Below are 22,142 nucleotides of genomic sequence, written 5' to 3' on the forward strand. Positions count from 1 at the left end.
TCGGACGCTTAACCGACTGCGCCACCCAGGCGCCCCGGAAATTTGATTTTTTAAAACTCACCCTGTAGTAGCATTTTATGGTGATAAATGTTAGCTGCACTTGCAGTGAGCACAGCATAATGTACAGAGTTGTCAAGTCACTATGTTATACACCTGCAACTAATGTAATATTGGGTGTCACCTGTATTTCAATTTAAAAAATTTTTAATTTTTTTAACATTTATTTTTGAGAGACAGCATGAGCAGGAGAGGGGCAGAAAAAGAGGGAATCACAGATTCCAAAACAGGCTGCAGGCTTTGAGCTGTCAGCACAGAGCCTGACGTGGGGCTTGAGCTCACAAACTGTGAGATCCTGACCTGAGCCAAAGTCAGACACTGAACTGACTGAGCGACCCGGGTGGCCCCTAAAAATTCTTTTAACTCACTTTGATCCCTTTATTCAGACAACGAGGTATCTAAAAGAATATGTCCTTAGACAAGTTCTGTAGGCCACTAATTGAAATATCTTAGGCTTCTTCTGAGTGTATCACTGCTGAGAATGCTTTGAATACAGTGTGCAAGACACTAGGTCACCCACCTGTAGTTGCAGTGGTATAAAAAAAAAAAACCTGAGGTGCATCCCATACATGACACTTATAAGCTTTATCACCTTTGGAAAAGTTACTGAGATAGAAGAGATAGAATTACATTTTTCCTTTTAATTAAAATAAATAGTTGGATACCATGGAAAAAATAGATGAAACAGTTATCTCCATGCTTTTCTGGTGTTGGAAGCAAGAAATACACATCATAGTAAATATCAAATTTGCATTCTCTTTTGATCATTCCTACTATCCAATAACATGCATAGTAATCCCATTTGCTTCCAGCTACTGTCTCACTTCTATTTAACAAAACTCCTCCATAGATTGGATTATACACAATATTACTATCATTTGAATAAGATTACCCATCCTTGCCATCCCTGTCCCCAAATAACTCACTGTTTAGAAGAAAAGATAGAAAAACACAGATAGCTTCAATATAATATGACAAATGAATGAGAGAAGTATGCACAGAGTAACATGAAAGCACAAAAAGGGGGGGGGGGGGCATTGAGCCCATTCCCAGCAAAGGGCAGAGGATACAAGAAAATTTCTCAGAAAGAAGCTGCTTCAAATGAGTCATGATGGACTCAATCAAACGTACCCAGGTATTCCAAGAAAATGTTGCAAATACAAAAGCATATGGACAAACAATAGTGGTTAACTCCAGGAACTGCAAATAGTTTGTCATAGCTGAAGAGTATGATATTTGGAGTTGACAAGTCTAGACAGTTAGCCTAATATTCTATTACAGCCTACATCATATTTCCCTTTAATCACTTGGTTCCTATCAGCCTTTCCCACTGGACCATAAAACCCATGCGGTCAGGGATAAGCATTGCTTCATTCTTTCCTGTATGTATCACTTCTGTATAAAACTCAGTGCTCAAAAATTATTTTTTGACTTTTAGGTGGCTTTGCTGCCATTAATAGTAGCTTCAGTCTATCGCACAGCCAATGAAGAGTCACTGAACCATTAACATAAGAGGTCAGCATGATTATATTCACGAACGGTCACACTGGCAACAATACCAAAACTGAAGGTGAGGAGGGCGAGACTGGAGTCAAGAACAGATAATAAACTGTATCCATACAAGTATTTTGTTTCTACTCAGAATAATTAGCTTCCCAAATATCACAGATTTACAATGTCAAATAATTGGAATGTTTTTATTTATTTTTTTATTTTAAAAATGAGATTTTAACATCAGTTTTTATTTTATAATTTCAATGGAGAACTTAGGCAATATAGAAACTGATCAAAATATTGGAGAAAAACTTCTTTTACCTTCATTTATTCTTTCCCATAGAAATCTATGAATTTCCTTTTCAATATTTTTATAATTTTTGAGCTAAGTTCTTAGGTCATTCTATTGCTTCTTATTGTATGTCAAAGTTCAGATCATTTTACCTAAAGAGGTAAGGGACCTGTGGTTGACTGACTTCTACACCTTTTTAAATTATTTAGAACTTCATGAAAAAGAAACTTCTATGTTATAGCCATGAAAATTAACATAGAAGTCAATAGAGCAAAAAGTTCAAAAATAGGCCAAATATGTACCAGCATCTCAAATCAGTGAGGGAAAGATAGCTTTTTAAAATATATGGTCCTCTGAAGGGAGATAGTGGAATAGGAGGATACTAGGCTTCATCCCATGGATACACCTAGATAACACCCACATCAGTGGAAATAACCCAGAAAACAACCTGAAAACTGGCAGAACAGACTCTCCACAGCTAAATGTAGAGAACAGGCCACAACTGAAGAGGGTAGTAAGGGCAGAGATGTAGTTTAAAGATTGACCTGCAGTACTGCTTGCAGGAAAAAGATATGCTGTGGGTACAGAGGGAGGAGAGAAAGACCCTGACCAAGCACCCCAGGCACAGAGGACCCACACTGGGAAGACAAATCCACAAAACATTTGGCTTTGGAAACCAGAGGGTTTGAAGATCTATGAGTTCTTAGAATCACTGGGGCTTAAAATCTGGAACTTTAAAAATCAGCAAGTTAACTCTAGAAGAGCTGGAGGGAAATAAGAAAATGAGTCCTTGCCATTAAAGATACAGCACAACAAACAACTCCATGGAAACACAGCATAGAAGCAGCAGTAAAACAAACAAACAAACAAACAAACAAAGAGAAAAAACACCTGGGGTTTAGAGGAGGGAGATTTCTGTACAAATCTCAGAGTGTGTGCTAAAGGGGCAGGAATCTTTGGGAGAATTGTCCAAAAACAAAAAAGCTGACAGGCACCATTTCCTTCCCCTCCCCAGCCTAGATCTACAAACACCTGCAGGAATGGCATGAACACTCTCCACCCAGCTTGCTGATAGCACACCCTGCCCCCATGCTTTTCTTTGGGCCAGTTTCCCTGAACACAGCCTTAGCAAGAGTTTTCCAAAGAAGTTCCAGGTCCCCTCTCACAACAGACCAGACTACCACAAACCTTCCTAACACTATGCACCTCCATATCCACACTATTCTACAGACCCACTTCCTCCAACACACCCTTAGCAGGAGTCTATCCAAAGTAGCATCACAAGCACAGCAGTGGTGTCCAAGCAGCCCCAACAGGAGTCAGAACCACCCCAAAGTGATTTCTGACCCAGGGAGAGGGGAAGATAACCACACACACCAGTCTGACAGTGACCCCAGCAGTGGGCTGGGGGCAGACATCTAGTCCGACTACATGCCCTGCCTGCCAGCAAAAGCTTCTCAGGAGACAACACAGGGAGAATGTCCTGTAGTTCAATGCAATTGCAGCTCTAGCAAATGCCTGGTCTAACCCAGTTCAAACCCAGGGCAGCCCCAGATTGGCCCTTTAACAACACAGGGACCAAAACCTGCCCACAAATGGCAAAGAGATCCATCACAGACAACTGAACTAAAGGCAAATATGGCTCAGCCCCAAGAGTAGGGAACGGGCAACATCCATAGGAGACACCCCCACAATGCCAGGTTCTGGTGAACAGGGAGATTACGCTGCAGGGCACTACAAGACATCTTCTTCATAATGCCACTACTTAAAGATCAGGATACATAACTGACTTTCCCACCATACAGACACAGAGAATTGGACAAAATGAGGAGACAGAGGAATATGTCCCAAATGAAAGGACAGGATGAAAATCACAGCAAGAGACCTAAGCAAAACAAAGATAACTGATATGTTTCACAGGGAATTTAAATGAATGGTCATAAAGATACTCAGTGGATTTGAGAAAAGATTAGAGAATCTCAGTGAGAACCTCAACAAACAGACAGAACCCCTAAGAAAAAACGATCAGAGGTAAAGAACTCAATAACTGAAATTAAAAATACACTAAAGAGCTCCTTCCACCATCTTGGAGCCTGTGGAAGCTTGCTGGGAAAGGACTCCTAAAACAACGAATATGTCTAAAAGGCTATGGTCCAAGGTCATTATTGCTAGCTATACACAGCATTTCCAGAACCAGAGGGAGCATACAGTGATTCTTAAAATGGAAGGTGTTTATGCTTGAAATGAAACTGAATTCTATCTAGGCAAGAGATGTGCTTATGTGTACAAAGCAAAGAACAATACAGTGACTACTGGTGGCAAACCAAAAAAAAAATACAAGGTAATCAGGGAAAAGTAACCCATGCTCAAGGAAACTGGCATGGTTCATGACAAATTCTGAAGCAACCTTCCTACTAAAGCCATTGGCCACAGAATCCAAGTGATACTGTAGCCCTCAAGTATTTAAACTTACTGAAAAGTAATTAAATAGAGGTATAGATTTGTTAAAAAGAATACACTAAAGCAAATAAATAATAAACTAGAGGAAGCTGAAGAACAGATCAGTGACCTGGAAAACAGAGCAATGGAAAGCAATCAAGCTGAAGAGCAAAAAAAAGAATAATAAAAAATGAGAATAGATTAAGGGAACTCAGTGACACCATCAAGTATAATAACATTCACAATACAGGCATCCCAGAAGGAAAAGAGAGAGAGAAGAAGGTAGAAAAATTATTTGAAGAAATAGTAGCTGAAAATTCCCCAAATCTGGGGAAAGAAACATACATCCAAATCTAGGAATCACAAAGTGCCCCTAACAAAATCAACCAAAGAAGGTCCACACCAAGATACATAATAATTAAAATGGCAAAAAGTAGTGATAAAGAGAGAATTTTAAAAGCAAGAAAAGAAAACCATTAAATACAAAGGAAACCCCATAAGGCTCTCAGCTGATTTTTCAGCAGAAATTTTGCAGGCCCAAGAGAGTGGCATGATATATTTAAAGTGCTGAAAGAAAAAAAAATGCAGCCAAGAATACTCTATCCAGCAAAGCTATCATTCAGAACAAAAGGAGAGATAAAAAGTTTCCAAGACAAACAAAAGTTTAGGAAATTCATCACCACTAAACTAGCTTTGTATGAAATAAAAAAAGGACGAGGAGTGGAAAGGAAATACCATAAGCAAAGTAAGAAAAGTAGGCAGCACAGAAGTTTCAAGGGATTCACAAAATAAAAGAATGTAGTATGACACCATATACCTAAAATGGGTATAGAGGTGGAAGGGTGGTATAGAGTAAAAATTTAGTGCCTTAAGAATGGGTTCAAATTTAGTGGCCATCAGCTTAATATAGACTGCTATATGCATAAGATGTCATAAATAAACCTAATGGTAACCACAAATCAAAAACTGATAATAGGGATGCCTGGGTGGCTCAGTCGGTTAAGCATCTGACTCTCGATTTCAGTTTAGGTCATAATCTCAAGGTTCGTATCTTGTATGAACCTTGTATGAATCCCTGCTTAGGATCCTCTATTTCCCTCTCTCTGACCCTCCTCCACTCTCTCTCTCTCTCACTCGTTCCTTCTCTCAAAATAAATAAATAAATAAACTTAAAAAAATCTTTAGGGGTACTTGGGTGGCTCAGTCAATTGAGCATCTGACTCTTGGTTTTGGCTCAGGTCATAATCTCACTGTTTTGTGAGTTCAAACCCTGCATTGGGCTCCTCACTGGCAGCACAGAGCCTGCTTGGGATTTTCTGTCCTCCTCTCTCTCTGCCCCTTCCCACTTCACACTGTCTCTATCTCTCTCAAAATATATATAATATACTCTTTTAAAAATCTTCAAGAAAAAAAATAGACATGCAAAAACTAAGGAAAAAAGAATCCAAGTATATTGCTAAAGAAAGCCAACAAACCATGAAAGAAGAGAGCAAAAGAAGAAAGGTATAGGGTAGAACTACAAAAACAACTGTAAAAGAAGTAACAAAATGGCAATAAATACATAGCTATCAATAATTGCTTTAATGTAATGGAATAAATGCTCCAATCGAAAGACAAAGGGTGATAGAATGGATGAAAAAAAAAATTAAAAAAAAAAAATGAGACCCATCTATATACTGCCTACAGGAGGCTCACTTCAGACCTAAAGACACATAGAGATTGAAAGTGAAAGGATGGGAAAGCATTTATCATGCAAACGGAGTGAAAAGAAAGCTGAGGTAGCAATACTTAAATCAAACAAAATAGACTTTAAAATAAAGACTAATGAGATAAAGAAGGACACTATATAATCATAAAGGGAAAAATCCAAGAAGATATAACAACTGTAAATATTTATGCACCCCAAATGGGAGCACCCAAATACATAAAGCAGCTAATAAAAAACATAAAGGAAGTAATCAATAGTAATATAATAATAACAGAGGACTTAAACACTCCATTTACATCAATGGATAGATCACCCGGAAAGAAAATCAACAAGAAAACAATGGCTTTGAATGACACATTGGACCAGATGGATCTAATGGATATTCAGAACATCCTATTCTAAAACAGCAGAATACACATTCCTTTCAAGTGCACATGGATCATTCTCCAGAGAAGATCACACATTAGGCCCCCAAAATAAGTTGCAACAAGCTCAAAAACACTAAAGTCAGACCACAAAACTGGGAATCAACCACAAGAAAAAAAAATCTGGAAAGAGCAAAAACACATGGAAGTTAAATAATATGCTACCAAATAGTGAATGAATGGGTCAACTAGAAATCAAAAAGGAAAATAAAAAATACATGGAAACAAATGAAAATAAAACCATAACTTTGGGATGCAGCAAAAGCTGTTCTAAGAAGTTTATAGCAATACGCACCTACTTAAAGAATTAAGAAAATTTTCAAATAAACAACCTAATCTTACACCTAAAATTGTTTTAAGAAAGAAAAAAACAAAATCCAAAACCAACAGAGGGAAAGAAATAATAAAAATTAGAGCAGAAATAAATGAAATAGAAACTAAAAAAAAAAAGTAGAACAGATCAATGAAAGCAGTAGTTTGCTCCTTGAAAAGATCAACAAAATTGATACACCTTTAACCAGAATCATCAAAAAGAGGGGGGGGGGGCTCAAATAAACAAAATCAGAAATGAAAGAGGAGAAATAACAACTGACACCACAGAAATACAAAGGATTATAAAGAATAATATGAAAAATTCTATGCCAACAAATTGGACAACCAGAAAGGAATAAAATGGATAAATTCCTTGAAACATATAACCTCCCAAAACCAAATCATGAAAAAATAGAAAATCTGAACAGACTTATTACTAGCAATTAAATTAAATCAGTAATCAAAAAAACTTCCAACCAGGACCAGATGGCTTCACAGATGACTTCTACCGAACATTCAAAGAAGAGTTAATATGTACTCTTCTCAAACTATGCCAAAAAATATAAGAGGAAGGAAGGCTTCTAAATTCATTCTCTGAGGCCAGCATTATTCCAATACCAAAACCGGATAAAGACACTACCGAAAACAGATGGCCAATATCTGCGATGAACATAGATGCAAAAATCCTCAATAAAATATTAGCAAACTGAATCTAACAATACATTAAAAACAATCATTCACCATGATCAAGTGGGATTTATTCCTGGGATACAAAGGTGGTTCAATATTCACAAATCAATCAACATGATATATCACATCAACAAAAGAAAGGATAAAAAGCATATGATCATTTCAATAGATGCAGAAAAAGCATTTGATAAAGTACAACACATATTCATGACAAAAACCCTCAATAAAGTAGGTTTAGAAGGAACATACTTCAACATAATAAAGGTCATATATGAAAAACCCAACTAACATCATACTCAATGGTGAAAAACAGGGAGCATTTCCCCTAAGATCAGGAAAAAGACAAGGATATCCATGCTCACCACTTTCATTCAACATAGTACTAGAAGTACTAGCCCCAGCAATCAGACAACAAAAAACTAAATAAATAAAAGTCATCCAAATTGATACAAAAGAGGTAAAACTTTCACTATTTGCAGATGACATGACACTATATACAGAAAAGCCTAAAGACCACCAAAAAACTACTAAAACGGATAAATGAATTCAGTAAAGTCACAGGATACAAAATCAATGTACAGAAATTCTTTGCATTTCTATACACTAATAATAAAGTATAAAAAGCAATCCCATTTACAATTACATCAAAAATAATAAAATACCTAGAAATAAACTTAACCAAGGAAGTGAGAGACCTATACTCCAAAAACTATAAAACAACAGTAAAAGGAATTGATTTCACAAACAAATGGAACAAAGTTCCATGCTCATGAATTGGAAGAACAAATATTGTTAAAATGTCCAAACTACCTGAGCGCCTGGGTGGCTCAGTTGGTTAAGTGTCCGACTCTTGATTTTGGCTCAGGTCATGATCTCATGGTTCATGAGTTCAAGTCCTGCATTGAGACTCTCTCTCCCTCTCTCTCTGCCCTTCCCCCACTCACATTCCCTCACTCTATCTCCCTCAAGATAAGGAAATAAACTTAAAAAAAGTGTCTTGGGGTACCTGGGTGGCTCAGTCAGTTAAGCATCTGACTTCAACTCAGGCCATGATTTCGAGTTTCGTGAGTTGGAGCCCCACTTTGGGCTCGCTGCTGTCAGTGCAGGGCCTGCTTCAGGCTTTCTCTCCCCCTCTCCCTTTGCCCCTCCCCCACTCATTCTCTCTGTCTCTTTCTCAAAATAAATTAAAAGATAACTTTTAAAAAAACCTAAAAACATAAAAAAAAATTTTTGAATGTCTATACTACCCAAAGCAATCCACATATTTAATGTAATCCCTATCAAAATGTCAATAGCATTTTTCACAGAGCTAGAACAAATAATCCTAAAATTTGTATGGAACCACAAAAGATCCCAAATAGCCAAAGCACTCTTGAAAAAGAACAGAAAAGCTGGAAATATCACAATCACAGATTTCAAGATATACTACAAAGCTACAGTAATCAGAACAGTATGTACTGGCACAAAAAGATACACAGATCTATGTAACGGAATAAAGAACCTAGAAATAAGTCCATAATTATATAGTCAATTATTCTTTGACAAAGCAGGAAGAATATCCAATGGGAAAAGACAGTCTTTTCAACAAATGATGTTGAGAAAACTGGCTAGCATCATGCAAAAGAATGAAACCGGACCACTTCCTTACACAAAAATAAACTCAAAATGGATTAAAGACCTAAGAGTGAGACCTAAAACCATAAAAATCCTACAAAAGAGCTCAGGCAGTAATTTCTCTGACATTGGCCATGGCAATGAAGGAAACAATGAATAAAACTAAAAGGCAACCTACTGAATGAAGATATTTGCAAATGATGTATCTGATATAGGGTGAGTATCCAACTCAACACCCAAAAAACAAAATCCAATTAAAAATGGACAGAAGACACGAATAGACGTTTCTCCAAAGATGAGATACAGATGGCCAATAGACACATGAAAAGATATTCAACATCATTCATCATCTGAGAAATGCACATCAAAACCACAATATCATGGGATATTTGTCAGTTGTCAGAATGGCTAAAATCAAAAACACAAGAAACAAGTGTTGGCAAGGCTGTGGAGAAAAAGGACCCCTCATGCACTATCAGTGGGAAGGCAAACTGGTTGGCCATTGTGGAAAACAGTATAAAGTTTCCTCAAAAAGTTAAAAAAATGAAACAACCCTATGATCCTCCAGTAATCACACTACTGGCAATTTTCCAAAAAATACAAACACACTAATTCAAAGGGATACATGTATCCCTATGTTTATTGCTGCATTATTTACATTAGCTAAATTATGGAAATAGCCCATACCAATTCATAAATGAATGGATAAAGAAAAAGTGGTCTATATATACAATGGATATTAGTCAGCTATAAAAAGAAAAAAAGAATTAAATCTTGCCATTTGCAACAACTTGGATAGATCTAGACAGTATAATGGTAAGTGAAATAAGTCAGAGAAAGACAAATGCCATATGATTTCACTCATATGTGGAATTTAAGAAACAAAACAAATGAGCAAAGAAAAAACGAGAAAAACTAAAAACAGACTAACTTTAGAGAACAAACAGATGGTACTGGGTGTGGAGGGGTAAAACACATAAAGAGGATTAAGAATACACTTACCAAGATGAGCACTGTCTAATACAGAATTGTTGAATCACTATATTGTAACCTGAAATTAATATAACACTGTATGTTAATTACACTGAGAATTAAAATGTTTTCAAAAATGGAAAATAAATAATAATAAAATACATGGTGCTGTGACAATGAATCATATTCTGGAAAAATGGTAATGTTGGTTCCAAAGGAATCAGAAATTTAAATATAAAAAAATGAAACTATAAAATTAGTAGAAGAAAACACTGACAAGTCCCTCTATAACTTTGGACAGAGAAAGACATTTCTGAGCAGATTGAAGTCCAAAAACCATTAAAAAAAAGATTGACAAATTTATTACATCAATTTATTTTTATTTCTACTAGATACTTTGCAATGCCAAAAAATAAATAATAAAATGGCCAAAAAAAAATTGTGACTCACACCATAAACAAAAGCCTAATTTCCCTTAATATGTAAAAAAAAAAAAAACAAAACTCCTAGGGATTGTGGGAAAAGAGACCAACACCCTTAAACCTGTGCAAAATGCCTGATATCACTTGCAATAAACCAAATTCAAGTTAAAACTACAATATGCCATTTCTCAGAAGCCTAGCAATTGATAACATATTCTGCTGGCAAAGCTGGGGGCAAAAAGGCACCTCCTACTTTGCTGACTGGCAGGTACCATGTCCTGTGGAGAGCCATTTGGCCATAACTAAAACTTCCAAATTCATTTTCCCCCCACCCAGCAATCTCAATTCTAGGAACTTATCCATGATAAACTTCCCATGTGCTAGTTGACATACATACAATGTTATTCACCATAGCATTATTTGTAGCAGCAAAAAAAAATAAAAAATAAAAATAAAATAACCCAAATGTGTATCTATGCAAGACCAGTTACATACACAGTATATCCACTTACCTCTAGATACTGATATAGAAAGATGTCAATAACATATTGTTATAGAGTAAGGAGGAGGAGGAGGAGAAGGGAAGGAGGGAGAAGGAACGAAGGGAGGGGAGAGGGAGAAGGAGAAAAAGGAGGAGGAGGAGAGGAAGAAGAAGAAAAAAGTTGTGTAAGAAAGGGATAAAGTAAGAATATATATCTATATTTGCTTGTATATCTCAAAGGTATGAAACTAATAAAAGAGGCAAATGTGTAAAAACGAAGTGATCAAAAACAGGCAAAAGTGATACTTCTCCATGTTACCCTTTAAATATTATTTTTTTGAACCATATGAAAATATCACCTATTCAAAAAGTTTAATGCCTAATTAACATGCCAACAGATGATTAAAATAATTACCATATTTTAAAAACTAAAAAGAATTGAAAACTGAGAGCCCTTGAAAATGACATCATGGAGATGAAAGATCTATTGGTAGATTTTGTGCTTCATACCCTTTTTATGATTTCTTTCTATGACATGGCTGTTTTCACAATGGCAGTTTCCTTGGAAGTGTCCTCCACATCATTTCTCCTGACCAGCAAAAAGACTGATTCGTAAACTCAGGAGCCTTTACCACAGGCAGAGAAGGAGCTTAAAACCTGATGTAAGCTTGTTGTTCTCACATCTAACAATTCACCCAAGCACAGTGTAGTACCTTCCTTTTGAAAGTATGCATTCATATCTATATAGCAACAATATGCGAGTACAGAAAAGAACCAGAGGAAATAGGTTTGCATCAAAAGCATAAGGAAAATACACAAAGGAGCTGTAACTGTTTCAAGAAAGATCCATAAAATCAATTTCAACAATATGAATGTGTCAAAAACAGGTAACTGAAGCCAATGTGCTTTCCCCATAAAAGAGATGGAGAAGGCTTTCTCCCTTGGGGAAACCTTTCCCGCCAAACCACCCCAACTGATGGCAACAGATACACCAAATCTGCCAGCACTAAGAAATGAAAGACAAACACAGGAGACATTCAAAAGCAATCAAGCATTTGAAAGAAATAAGAAGGAATGAATGAGTTGGTTCTGACAAAATTTAAAACACTAAAGTAAGTAAATAAATTTGGAAATAAAGTAATGGAAAACATCACATGGTAGCAAAGTTATATTGAGGGCACCTTAAGATATATTTTCTTAAAATTCTTATCCAGATCACAAAATGACAGTATTATATTTTCAACTGGATGGAGCTGTTTTATTAAACATACAGATCCCCATTTTATAGAAGGAAAACTGTGGCTTGGAGAAGTGAGGTAGATTGCCTACAATCAGCTACAACAGTCAACAGTGGACCTGGGATTTCTGGTGCCAGAAATAAAAAGAGCAACAACAAAAAGCTAATACTTCTTGATGTCTTCCTAAGTGCCAAGCTGTTTGCCTGCACTATTTCATTCTCTCCTTGCAACAACGTGTAATGTCAGTGCCATTATCATCCTCATTTTAAGATAAGGAAATTAGAACTTGGAAAAGTTAGGCAAACTTAACCTCCTCACTCAACTGCCAAGTGGCAGGGCCAAAATTCGAACGTGAGCCTGAACTCATGCTTATTTTAGGGACCATAAAGCCGGAGGGGCTAGGCTCTGGGGACAGACTTCCTGAACGTGAATCCTGGCTCTACCCACTGTGAGCAGAGCCACCTTAGGCCAATTACTGAACTTTCCTGTGCCCCTGTCTCAGTTAACTCATCTACAACATGAGAACGATACTGGTTCTTACTTCATTGTGTTCTAATAAGAATGGGATGAGTTAATATGAAAAAAGCACTCAGAAATGTTCCTGCACACAATATCCTATATGATCACACATGGTAACTACTATGAAGATGATTGTTATTGTTGTATCTTTAGCGCTCTTGACTCTGCAGCACCACAGAATAATGAATGCTTATGAGATTTCTCTTAACTATTAGGAAGTTTCATCTAGTTTCAATAAGTTTAACAAAAAGAAAGTTTGCCATATATTTTAGAAAGGTTTTTCCTAAAAACATTTATGGGATTAATGGAATCTGCCTTAATTATCCCAAAAAGTCATTATAAGGAACAATGAGGTTAGATAAATAAACTGCCATTGTTTGTGAGAACATTATTTGACTCACACTAGAGAGAACCATGTACCAACAATGTGATTACATTTCCCTTGTACTTCTGATCACCAAAGGATTTGCAATTAATATTAATTCTTTTTAAAAAGAAGCAACCAGATCCAAACACCCAAATTCTCTTAGAGCTTACCTTTGCTCTTTGCTATTAAATTCTTTTTCACCATGTTAATCCGAAAAGTAAAATACCATAGTAATCCAAGATTCATCCATATTGAGTTTAGATGCAGAAAAGAATTGGAGCCCCTCTAGTGTGATTTCCAAAGCATAGGTTACTACCTTATGTAAATTCTAAACAAAAGAATAAATACTTAGCTTGGGGATAATGACAATATTTTTAAAGAAATATCCCATCACATGATTATGTAAACATTCAACCAAGATGTTTTCCCCAAATTTAGAGACACGTTGAAAATAAGTAGACTTTACCAAATTCCAAATTGGTACAATTTCCCGCTGGACCATTTCTTCATGTTTGCATAGATTGATGTTTTTTAATTAACTGACTTTGGACAGCAGTTGCATTCTCTGTGCATAAAAACACTTTCTTATTTCCTGTTCACTTTGTGTTAGACACACTTCTCTGTTTCACCACACTGGAAAATGAAGTTGGAAAACATATTTTCAGAGACAATGTAGACACCACAAAGAAATGAGGGAGGGAGGAATCAGTCCTACTGCCACTGAATGGGGAAGCAATATGAATTTGCTGCAGACACACTCCCACAGAAGAAAAAATTAAGCCTATTGTTTGCCCATTTTCAACTAAACTTGTAGGAGGAATGAAACATGTTTTTTTCAATGACTCAACAGGAGAGAGGCAAAGGAAACTATTTTAAGTCTCTAATATGTTATTAACCTTTTGTGACAAGAATGTCTTTGCACTTCACAATATGGGAAGAGGACATGTTAGAAAGGTATATGCAGTGGTATACGTCAGCAATAGGACAAGGAAGGTTTTTCAGTGTTGCATGTATTTCCCTGTGTTCTATTTTAGGTATCTCACCCACTCTGTCTCATTGCAAGTGCCCTTCCTTACATTGAGAGGACAGGTGCAGACTGTGGACAGGAGAGGCCACAGAAGGGGCCTTGGAAGTCTTCCTTATCCAATCGGCAAACCACAACATGGTGAGGAAGGGTGCTGCCACTGGTTGTGAAAAAAAAAAAAATTAGAAAAGGTGAATAAAACAGAAACCAAAATTTTTAAAACACACTAAAGGACTAAAAATCTGCATAAAATAATATGAAAAGGGTTGTGTTCAAGGCAATTCAGCAAATACCGTCTGCCTACGAGGTGCCTTGCACTGTGCTAGGTGAGGGAGCTAATGTCCTTCAGGACATTCCCAAGTACATAGTCTTCCTGAAAACATTTTTCAGTTGCCAAATTCCTGATAGAATTGAATGATTAGGAAAGAAATATGTAAGATCTGTAAAGATGAGGGGAACTGGAAAGAATCTGGACGACACATAAGTCATCCGCACAATAAAGGAGAGTCAGGGAGAGCAAAACCTGTTCAGGGAACCATAAATAGTCCAGGAGGAGCTAATGCCCAGGGGCCATGTGAAAATTGGAAAAAATGCTGGAGTCTTGAGTAGAGCTGGGTTCAAGTCCCACTGTAACACTAGCTGTACGGCTCTTATCAAGTCACATTATAGCTCCAGGCCCCAGCTCCCTCCTGCATAAGAGGTAATACTATCTATTGTCATGACACCTATCTCAAAAAATTATTGTGAGAGTTAAACTGGGCAATATATGTGAAAGATTTAGGGCTCTTCCTGGCACACAGCCATTCAGTTATATACATTATCAAACTGGGGAACAACGGCAGAAATGGGAAAAGAGCTGGAATTAGTAGGTTGGGATTAGATAACCTAATTTAGCTACCAAAGGAGAAATAAAAAGAAATATGCAAAGACGTGCAATCTCTCTAGTAATCAAGGAAATGCTATAGTGAAATATAGTGAAATAACATATTTAGCTATCAGATTCTTAAAAAAAGGAAAAAGAGGGGCACTTGGTGGCTTAGTTGGTTAAGTGTCCAACTCTTCATTTCCACTCAGGTCATGATCTCGTGGTTTGTGAGTTCAAGCCCCATGTCAGGCTCTGCACTGACAGTGCAGAGCCTGCTTGGGATTCTCCCTCTCTCTCTGCCCCTCCCCCCACCACATGCATGTACTCTCTCAAAATAAATAAACATTAAAAAAAGAAAAATATAGATATCCACTGTTTGCTAAGATGTAAGGAAATAAGCATTATCTTGCACAATCAGTAGGTGTATAGACTGACACAATCATTCAGACGGACAAACTGACAGTAATGCACATGCCCTTCAACCCAGCAATTACACCACAGAAATCCTAATTCATGTGTTTGTACATATATTGCTATCACTTTAGTCCACACTGCCACTATCTGGCCTATTGCAATATACGTCTATATCAGTCAGCTTTGCTGTAATAACAAACCACCCCAATATCTTCATAGATTACAGTATCAAATGTGTATTTCTCACACTTGTGGTTATATGTGGTTATATAAGGGCTGAAAATTTGCTATGGGTTGTGGCTCTTCACAGGTCTTTTCATTCCAAGAACCCAGCTGATTCTCTCATTGCAGGGAGAAGAACCAAAGGGCTGAAATGAACCATGCAATCTGATTTAAGGGCTTTAGTAGTTCATGTCTGCACACATTCCACTAAACCAAAGCCAGTTGTATGATCCAGCTTGACAATTGGGTGGATGGGTAATGGTGGGGAGAAGGGACACAGAGATACTTCCGTAGGGCAGCATTGCATACCAAATAGCAAGAAAGTAGGAATGTATAATCCTTGTTTATGGAAGAAAAGGGAGAAGTTGACTATGAATAATCATAGATTCGCACCCCTAACTGGTCTACTGGCTTCCACACTGCAGCCAGAGTGATCCAATTAAAACAGAAGTCTGATTCTATAACTCCTCTACTCAAAACATTCCAACAGCTACACATGTCACTCGGAGTAAAAAACCAGTCTTCATCATGGCCTAAAAGACCTGGATGGTTTGAGTTCTCTCCTCCAGCCCATTTCCCTTCTGATCATCCCCTGTCAAAACTCGTCTTTAGCCACACTTGCTTCCCACCTATCTCAGGGCCTTTGTACATCCTGCCTAAAGTACTCTGCATTCAGATATGCCCTGGCCTAGCATCCCCGCATCCTTTAGGCTTCATTCAAATGGCAACTTGAAAGTAGATAACTGGTTACCTGAATCTATACATGTAATAAAACTGCACAGAACTGTACACACATACACCCACACAGTGAGTACACGTAAAAACTGGGAGAATTTGAATGAGGCCTATAGACTACACCACTATCATTTTCTTCATTTTGATATGACACTATACTCATGCAAGACATTACCATGGAGAAATCTGGGTAAGGTATTATTTGTACTACTTTGCAACTTCCAGTGAGTCTATAATTATCTCAAAACTCAAAGTTTTTCTTAAATGAGAAAAAATAGGTCATTAACCACCTTGTATAAAATGACACCCTCCTACTATATATCCCTTTATTCTGTCTATTCCACTTCACTGTCCTTATGAGCTGACAGATTTACATGGTTTGATATAGGTCATATAGTTATTTGATTACTGTCTGTTTCCCCACTAGAAAATAAATCCATGGCAGCAAGACCTTTGTTTTGTTTACCGTTGATTCCCTGGCACCAAGAAGAATTCCTGGCATGTAGTAGGTACTCAATAAACATCTATTAAAAAGAATAAATGTGCCCAGTACTCAAAATTAGAAACTACCTAAATGCTCATAAATGGGGATAATTAGTTAAGTTTTGATATATGCCGAATACTCTATGGCAATTTAGAGAATGAAGTAGATCCCTATATACTCACATGGAAAGAACACCATGATATATTGCTGAAGGAAAAAAACAAGTTCTATAAAACTGGCACAAGATGATCCCGCCCAATTAGTAAAGCAGAAAATCATAATACCTTAGAGCAGGGATTCTAAGTGCACATCCTCATTCCACTCTTCATTTGCTGGGTGGCCTTGGATAAGTTATTTCATCTCACTGGCCTCAATTTCCACATCTGCAAAATCAAAATAACGCTGCAGGGATTAAATGAGTAAAGACCATGGCATGGTATAATACAGCTCTAGTTCTTAACATACTGTAAACATTTAAAAGTTAGTTATGATTATCGTTTATGTCCAAAGTCCTATACAACTATCCGTGTAAGTGTCTTAAATCCAGAGAGAAACATCAAGAATGAAACAGAAAAGTGTTAGCAGCAGTGACCTCTAGGGAGAGGGAAGGGAAGAGATGTGGGATGAGATGAGTTGGGTTTTTTGGTTTTGTTTCTGTTTTTTTGTTTTTGTTTTTAATTAAAAACCACACATCCAAGGGGTCAAATAAAAATCATTTTAAATTACATATGCTATGCTTTCTTCCATAACTGATGGATAATCAAGGATTAACTACAGCTGCTTCACCTAAATTTGCAGTGGGGGGTGCAGAGCCCAGGAGCCCACACACAGGGCTGAGGCTGCCGGTCCCTGGGGCCCTGCCCAGCACTCCTAATTGCTGAGCAACACTGACGTGGGCGCTGGTGCCCAAGGTGTGCTAAAGGGCAGGAGTATGAGTGCCCGCTCCTCTCTCTCTCTGTTCTTCACCCATTAGCCACTCTACTAAATGGGGCCTCACAGTATGGAAAATTGTTTCCAACTCAGAGAATTCTGCTAAGACTCTGCCACTTGCTGGCTTCCACTGGTGGGTCAGTTAATATCTTGTCTCATTTTCTCCAGGTTTTATTTTGTCTTTTGACAAAAACATCTCTTCTCTGCAGCTCAGCACGGCTTTAGCTTGTTACTCAGTTATGCTAAATTTATTTTTCCTGGTGCATGTTTGTTATTCACCTTCCTCATCTCCCTTCATCCTGCTTTTACCTTTGTCTTTTTTAGCTTTTATTTTAAATCATACATTTTTATGTTTAATCATTTTTGTTTCTCTGCTAATCAGCCTCTGTCTCATCGTTACTTTTTATTTACCATTATTTAAAAATATCATAATTTTGGGGGCACCTGGGTGGCTCAGTCGGTTAAGTGTCCAACTTCAGCTCAGGTCATGATCTCATGGTTTGTGAGTTTGAGCACCGCGTCAGGCTCTGTGCTGACAGCTCAGAGCCTGGAGCCTGCTTCGGATTCTGTGTCTTCCTCTCTCTCTGCCCCTCCCCTGCTCATGCTCTGTCTCTCTCTGTCGCAAAAATAAATAAAAAAAAAAAAAAAAAAAAAAAAAAAAAAGTTGAAAAAAAAAAAATTAAAAAAAGATTGTAATTTTGTCATGCTCTTTAACTTTTATTATTACTTTGTTTTAAAATTCAATAAACCCTATAAAAAACTTCATGCTTATTTCTTTTAGGTTGTTCTTTATTTAGGTTTGTAAAATCTTTTATCTCGTTTTTAATATAATCCTTACTTGTTTTGCATTTTGTGGAAAATTCAATCGAATTTTTCTCTTCTCCTTTCTTTATTTAAAAAATGTTTATTTATTTATTCTTTTGAGAGACAGAGATAGAAAGCAAGCAGTGGGAGGGGCAGAAGGAGAGGGACAGAGAGAATCCCAAGCAGGCTCCGCAACTATCAGCATAGAGCCCTACTCGGGGCTCAAACCCACAAACCGTGAGATAATAACCTGAACTGAAACTGCTTAACCAACTGAACTACCCAGGTGCCCCACTCCTTTCTTAAATTTTAATTCAATTTCATGTCATGATTTGCCTTTATGATGGCAGGTTGACAGCACAGGCAAAGTGGTGGTAATACAGACAAACACACCATGCTACCAGGACAAGTGGAGGTCTGTGATCCTTCAGCCACCCCTGTAGTTCTATCACCTTCTTCACCCCTACTTAGCAAAAGGCGTCCTTCTGTAATATTTGTTTTCTAAATATATTCCTCCATGGTCATCATGATAGAGTGTGTACTGTCCCAACTCTCTGTGAGGAGCTCACCATTCTAAAATTCAGAGTTTGACCATAATCTAAGAAGCCCAAATTGGGCAAGAGATTATAGTAAGAGAAGGTGGCTTCATCAACATGCCTGGACTGAGCGTGGCTAACCCACCCACAGATTTCTATCAAAGACGCCAAAGCACAGCGACCATAATCAGACTTCTACAACACCACTTCTACGTCAGCCTGATTCTGATAACTTATTTCTAGCTTAGTCTTCGCCCTTCTTGGCAGACCTCTAGAAGGAGCCTCCAATCTATTAGTTTCTTCATTATCTTCCCTCATTATGAGACATAAGCTCAAAAGAATTGAGTTGATCCTTGATAGAGTGGGGAGAGAGGAGGGTTTTTTGTTTTGTTTTAATTGAGTCAGCTCTGCTTTAACTGAGTAACATCATAAACATACAGTAAAATCATTAAGTGGTATGGTCTATTTAGCTTATCAAAATTGAATGCAGAGATGATGCTCCTTCAACTTACGAGATTTATATGATCCACAAAATGTCTCAAACTACAGTGAAACAGCTCAGTTTGGGTTTCTCCTTCCCTATTTCACTCTCCCAAAGAGAAACACAAAACTATATGAGAAAAGAACCTAGTTCGTGTTCTGGGCTTGGGCCATAACATTGATTTTTCTAATTTCCTGCACTTTTCTCTCATTATGCCTCTTGTTTATTCTTTTTGGACCCTTTCCCTGTGGACCCAGCCTGCTGTTGCACAATCCCCATGATTCTATCCACCCTCTCCCAACAGTCCTAGGAAATAACATTAGCCAAGTATCCTGACTGAAGATCCAAATCATCAGACCATTCCCAGTCACTACCCACACCCATCCATGACAGCTCTCTTCAATCGACTCACTCTCTAATGAAGGTCCTTCTGGTCAGGTATCTTCCAAGATCTGTCCACCTGGGCCACAACCCGGCTCATTTAAATTTGGTCTGTTCAACCAGCAACTGCAACTTTTTTTAACATTTATGTATTTATTTTGAGGGGTGGGAGGGCAAGGAAGAGAGGGAGAGAAAGAATCCCAAGCAGGCTCTGCACTATCAGCACAGAGCCCAACGTGGGGCTTGATCTTATGAGCTGTGGGATCATGACCTGAGCCAAAATCAAGAGTCAGACACTTACCTGACTGAGCCACCCAGGTGCCCCGCAACTGCAACTTTAACCTACTAAGCTGCATAATAATGCCAGTGTGTACATTTCCTTATCATCAAAGTTGCAACTGCAACTTTAACCTACTAAGCTGCATAATAATGCCAGTGTGTACATTTCCTTGTCATCAGTAAAACCACAACTAAGTGAATGTAAATCCCTAGGAAATAAATTGCAAAGGAATTCAATGACAAAGATCTTCATAGGTTAGTTTTTCTAATCCACTTTAATAATAGATACCTGCTGCAAGAGACACGTGGTTCAGAAATCCATTTGCTGTATTCAGTGTTTAGGTTTCTCTCTTTTTTTTCCTAGCCATACAGGGGAGAGATCTGGAGTAAAAAGGCCACTCTGCTGGCTGTCTGCTTCAGAGATCACCTGCTGTGCAGTTCACACTCCAGAAATGTGTCCATTTAGCCCAATTTTTCAGTTCCCTGATAAGCCATACACACCTGCTGGGCCATATGTGCAAAGGAAGAGAAAGCTGTGCCATTATCTTTTCCTAATACTTTGTTTCATTTCACTTCAGACTCTGACAGGAAAGCATTTATTAAATAAAAGGCATAAGCGCATTCCAGAAAATTATAAATGTTTAAGTTTATGATGTTAGAAGAACTCGTTAAAAAGAGCCTAATCATGATTTCCAACAGGGTTTCCAGAAAATACATTCTTGAAGCTCCCCAAAATTTACCAAGTTGTTCAGATTCAGGGAAGTGATCATGGTCTTGCATGGCAGAGTATAAATTGATTGTCATGATTCTGAGATTCACAGAAAGCTTCTGCCAAAATCCCAGAGCAGAAATAAATATATCAATTGCTGCCAAACCATGAAAACAAAATAGTAAATCAACTTGGAGACAGAAACTAGCTATAAACGAAAGGAAGAATTTGAAGATGTCTTCCAGGGTCAGATATGATACCATTTTTTTTAATTTTTTATTTTTATTTTAATAGAGAGACAGAGCACAAGCAGGGGAGGGGAAGAGAGAGAGGGAGACACAGAATCTGAGCTGTCAGCCCAGAGCCCGATGTGGGGCTCAAACTCATGGACCATGAGATATGACCTGAGCCAAAGTCGGACACTAACTGACTGAGCCACCCAGGCGCCCCAGATGTAATACCATTTAGAAAGTATAACCAACACCAAATTATACCTATATTTAATACAAAATGTCCTCCAAAGTTCTGAGAAACATTAGCTCAGTAACTTCTGTTGTTCATAAAAGTAGGTATTATTGCTCATACAAATGGAATAATCCAACATAGAAAGGGGGGGAAATGTATGCCCAAAGATGTTCTTCTCAGTTTTATTCACAATATTTTTTATCTGAAGCCATATAAATGATCTAAAATTGTGAAATGATTAATTAGTAAGTGAAATGATAAATATCAAATATACAATGGAATAATTTTCTACATTGAAAATTATTTTTGGGGTGCCTGGGGGCTCAGTTGGTTAGGCATCCAACTTCAGCTCAAGTCATGATCTTGCGTTTGGCCAGTTCAAGCCCCACGTCAGGCTCTGTGCTGACAGCTTGGAGCCTGCTTCGGATTCTGTGTCTCCCTTTCTCTCTGCCCCTCCCCCACTCACGCTTTCTCTCAAAAATAAACATTGAAAAAAAGAAAATTATTTTTATAAATAGTTTATTATAACACATGGAAATGATTTTTTATAATAATTTTATTTTTTTAATTTTTTTTTAACATTTATTCATTTTTTGAGAGACAGAGACAGAGCATGAGTGGGGGAAGGGCAGAGAGAAGCATGACACAGAATCTGAAGCAGGCTCCAGGCTCTGAACTGACAGCACAGAGCCTGACGTGGAGCTTGAACTCACAGACCGTGAGATCATGACCTGAGCCAAAGTCTGACACTTGACCGACTGAGCCCCCCAGGTGTCCCTATAA

General features: G+C 37.7%; 1 long non-coding RNA gene across 3 annotated transcripts in view; it reads right to left on the minus strand.

Annotated features, from left to right (window-relative positions):
* The window catches only part of LOC147579289 (uncharacterized), a 73,067-nt gene that overhangs the window by 31,693 nt on the left and 19,232 nt on the right, over positions 1-22,142 (minus strand). Inside the window, exons 3-6 of one of the 3 annotated variants that reach the window (XR_015253769.1) lie at positions 20,475-20,689; positions 17,059-17,157; positions 14,107-14,214; positions 13,497-13,663 (exon numbers count right to left, since the gene is read on the minus strand). This is a non-coding gene — a long non-coding RNA (uncharacterized LOC147579289). The remainder of the gene's footprint in view (positions 1-13,496; positions 13,664-14,106; positions 14,215-17,058; positions 17,158-20,474; positions 20,690-22,142) is intronic. The other 2 variants (XR_015253768.1, XR_015253770.1) reach the window with 2 other exon arrangements.

Source organism: Puma concolor, chromosome B4, assembly GCF_028749965.1.
Source record: "Puma concolor isolate L17-30 chromosome B4, mPumCon1.1.hap2, whole genome shotgun sequence".
Taxonomy (NCBI): Eukaryota; Metazoa; Chordata; class Mammalia; order Carnivora; family Felidae; genus Puma; species Puma concolor.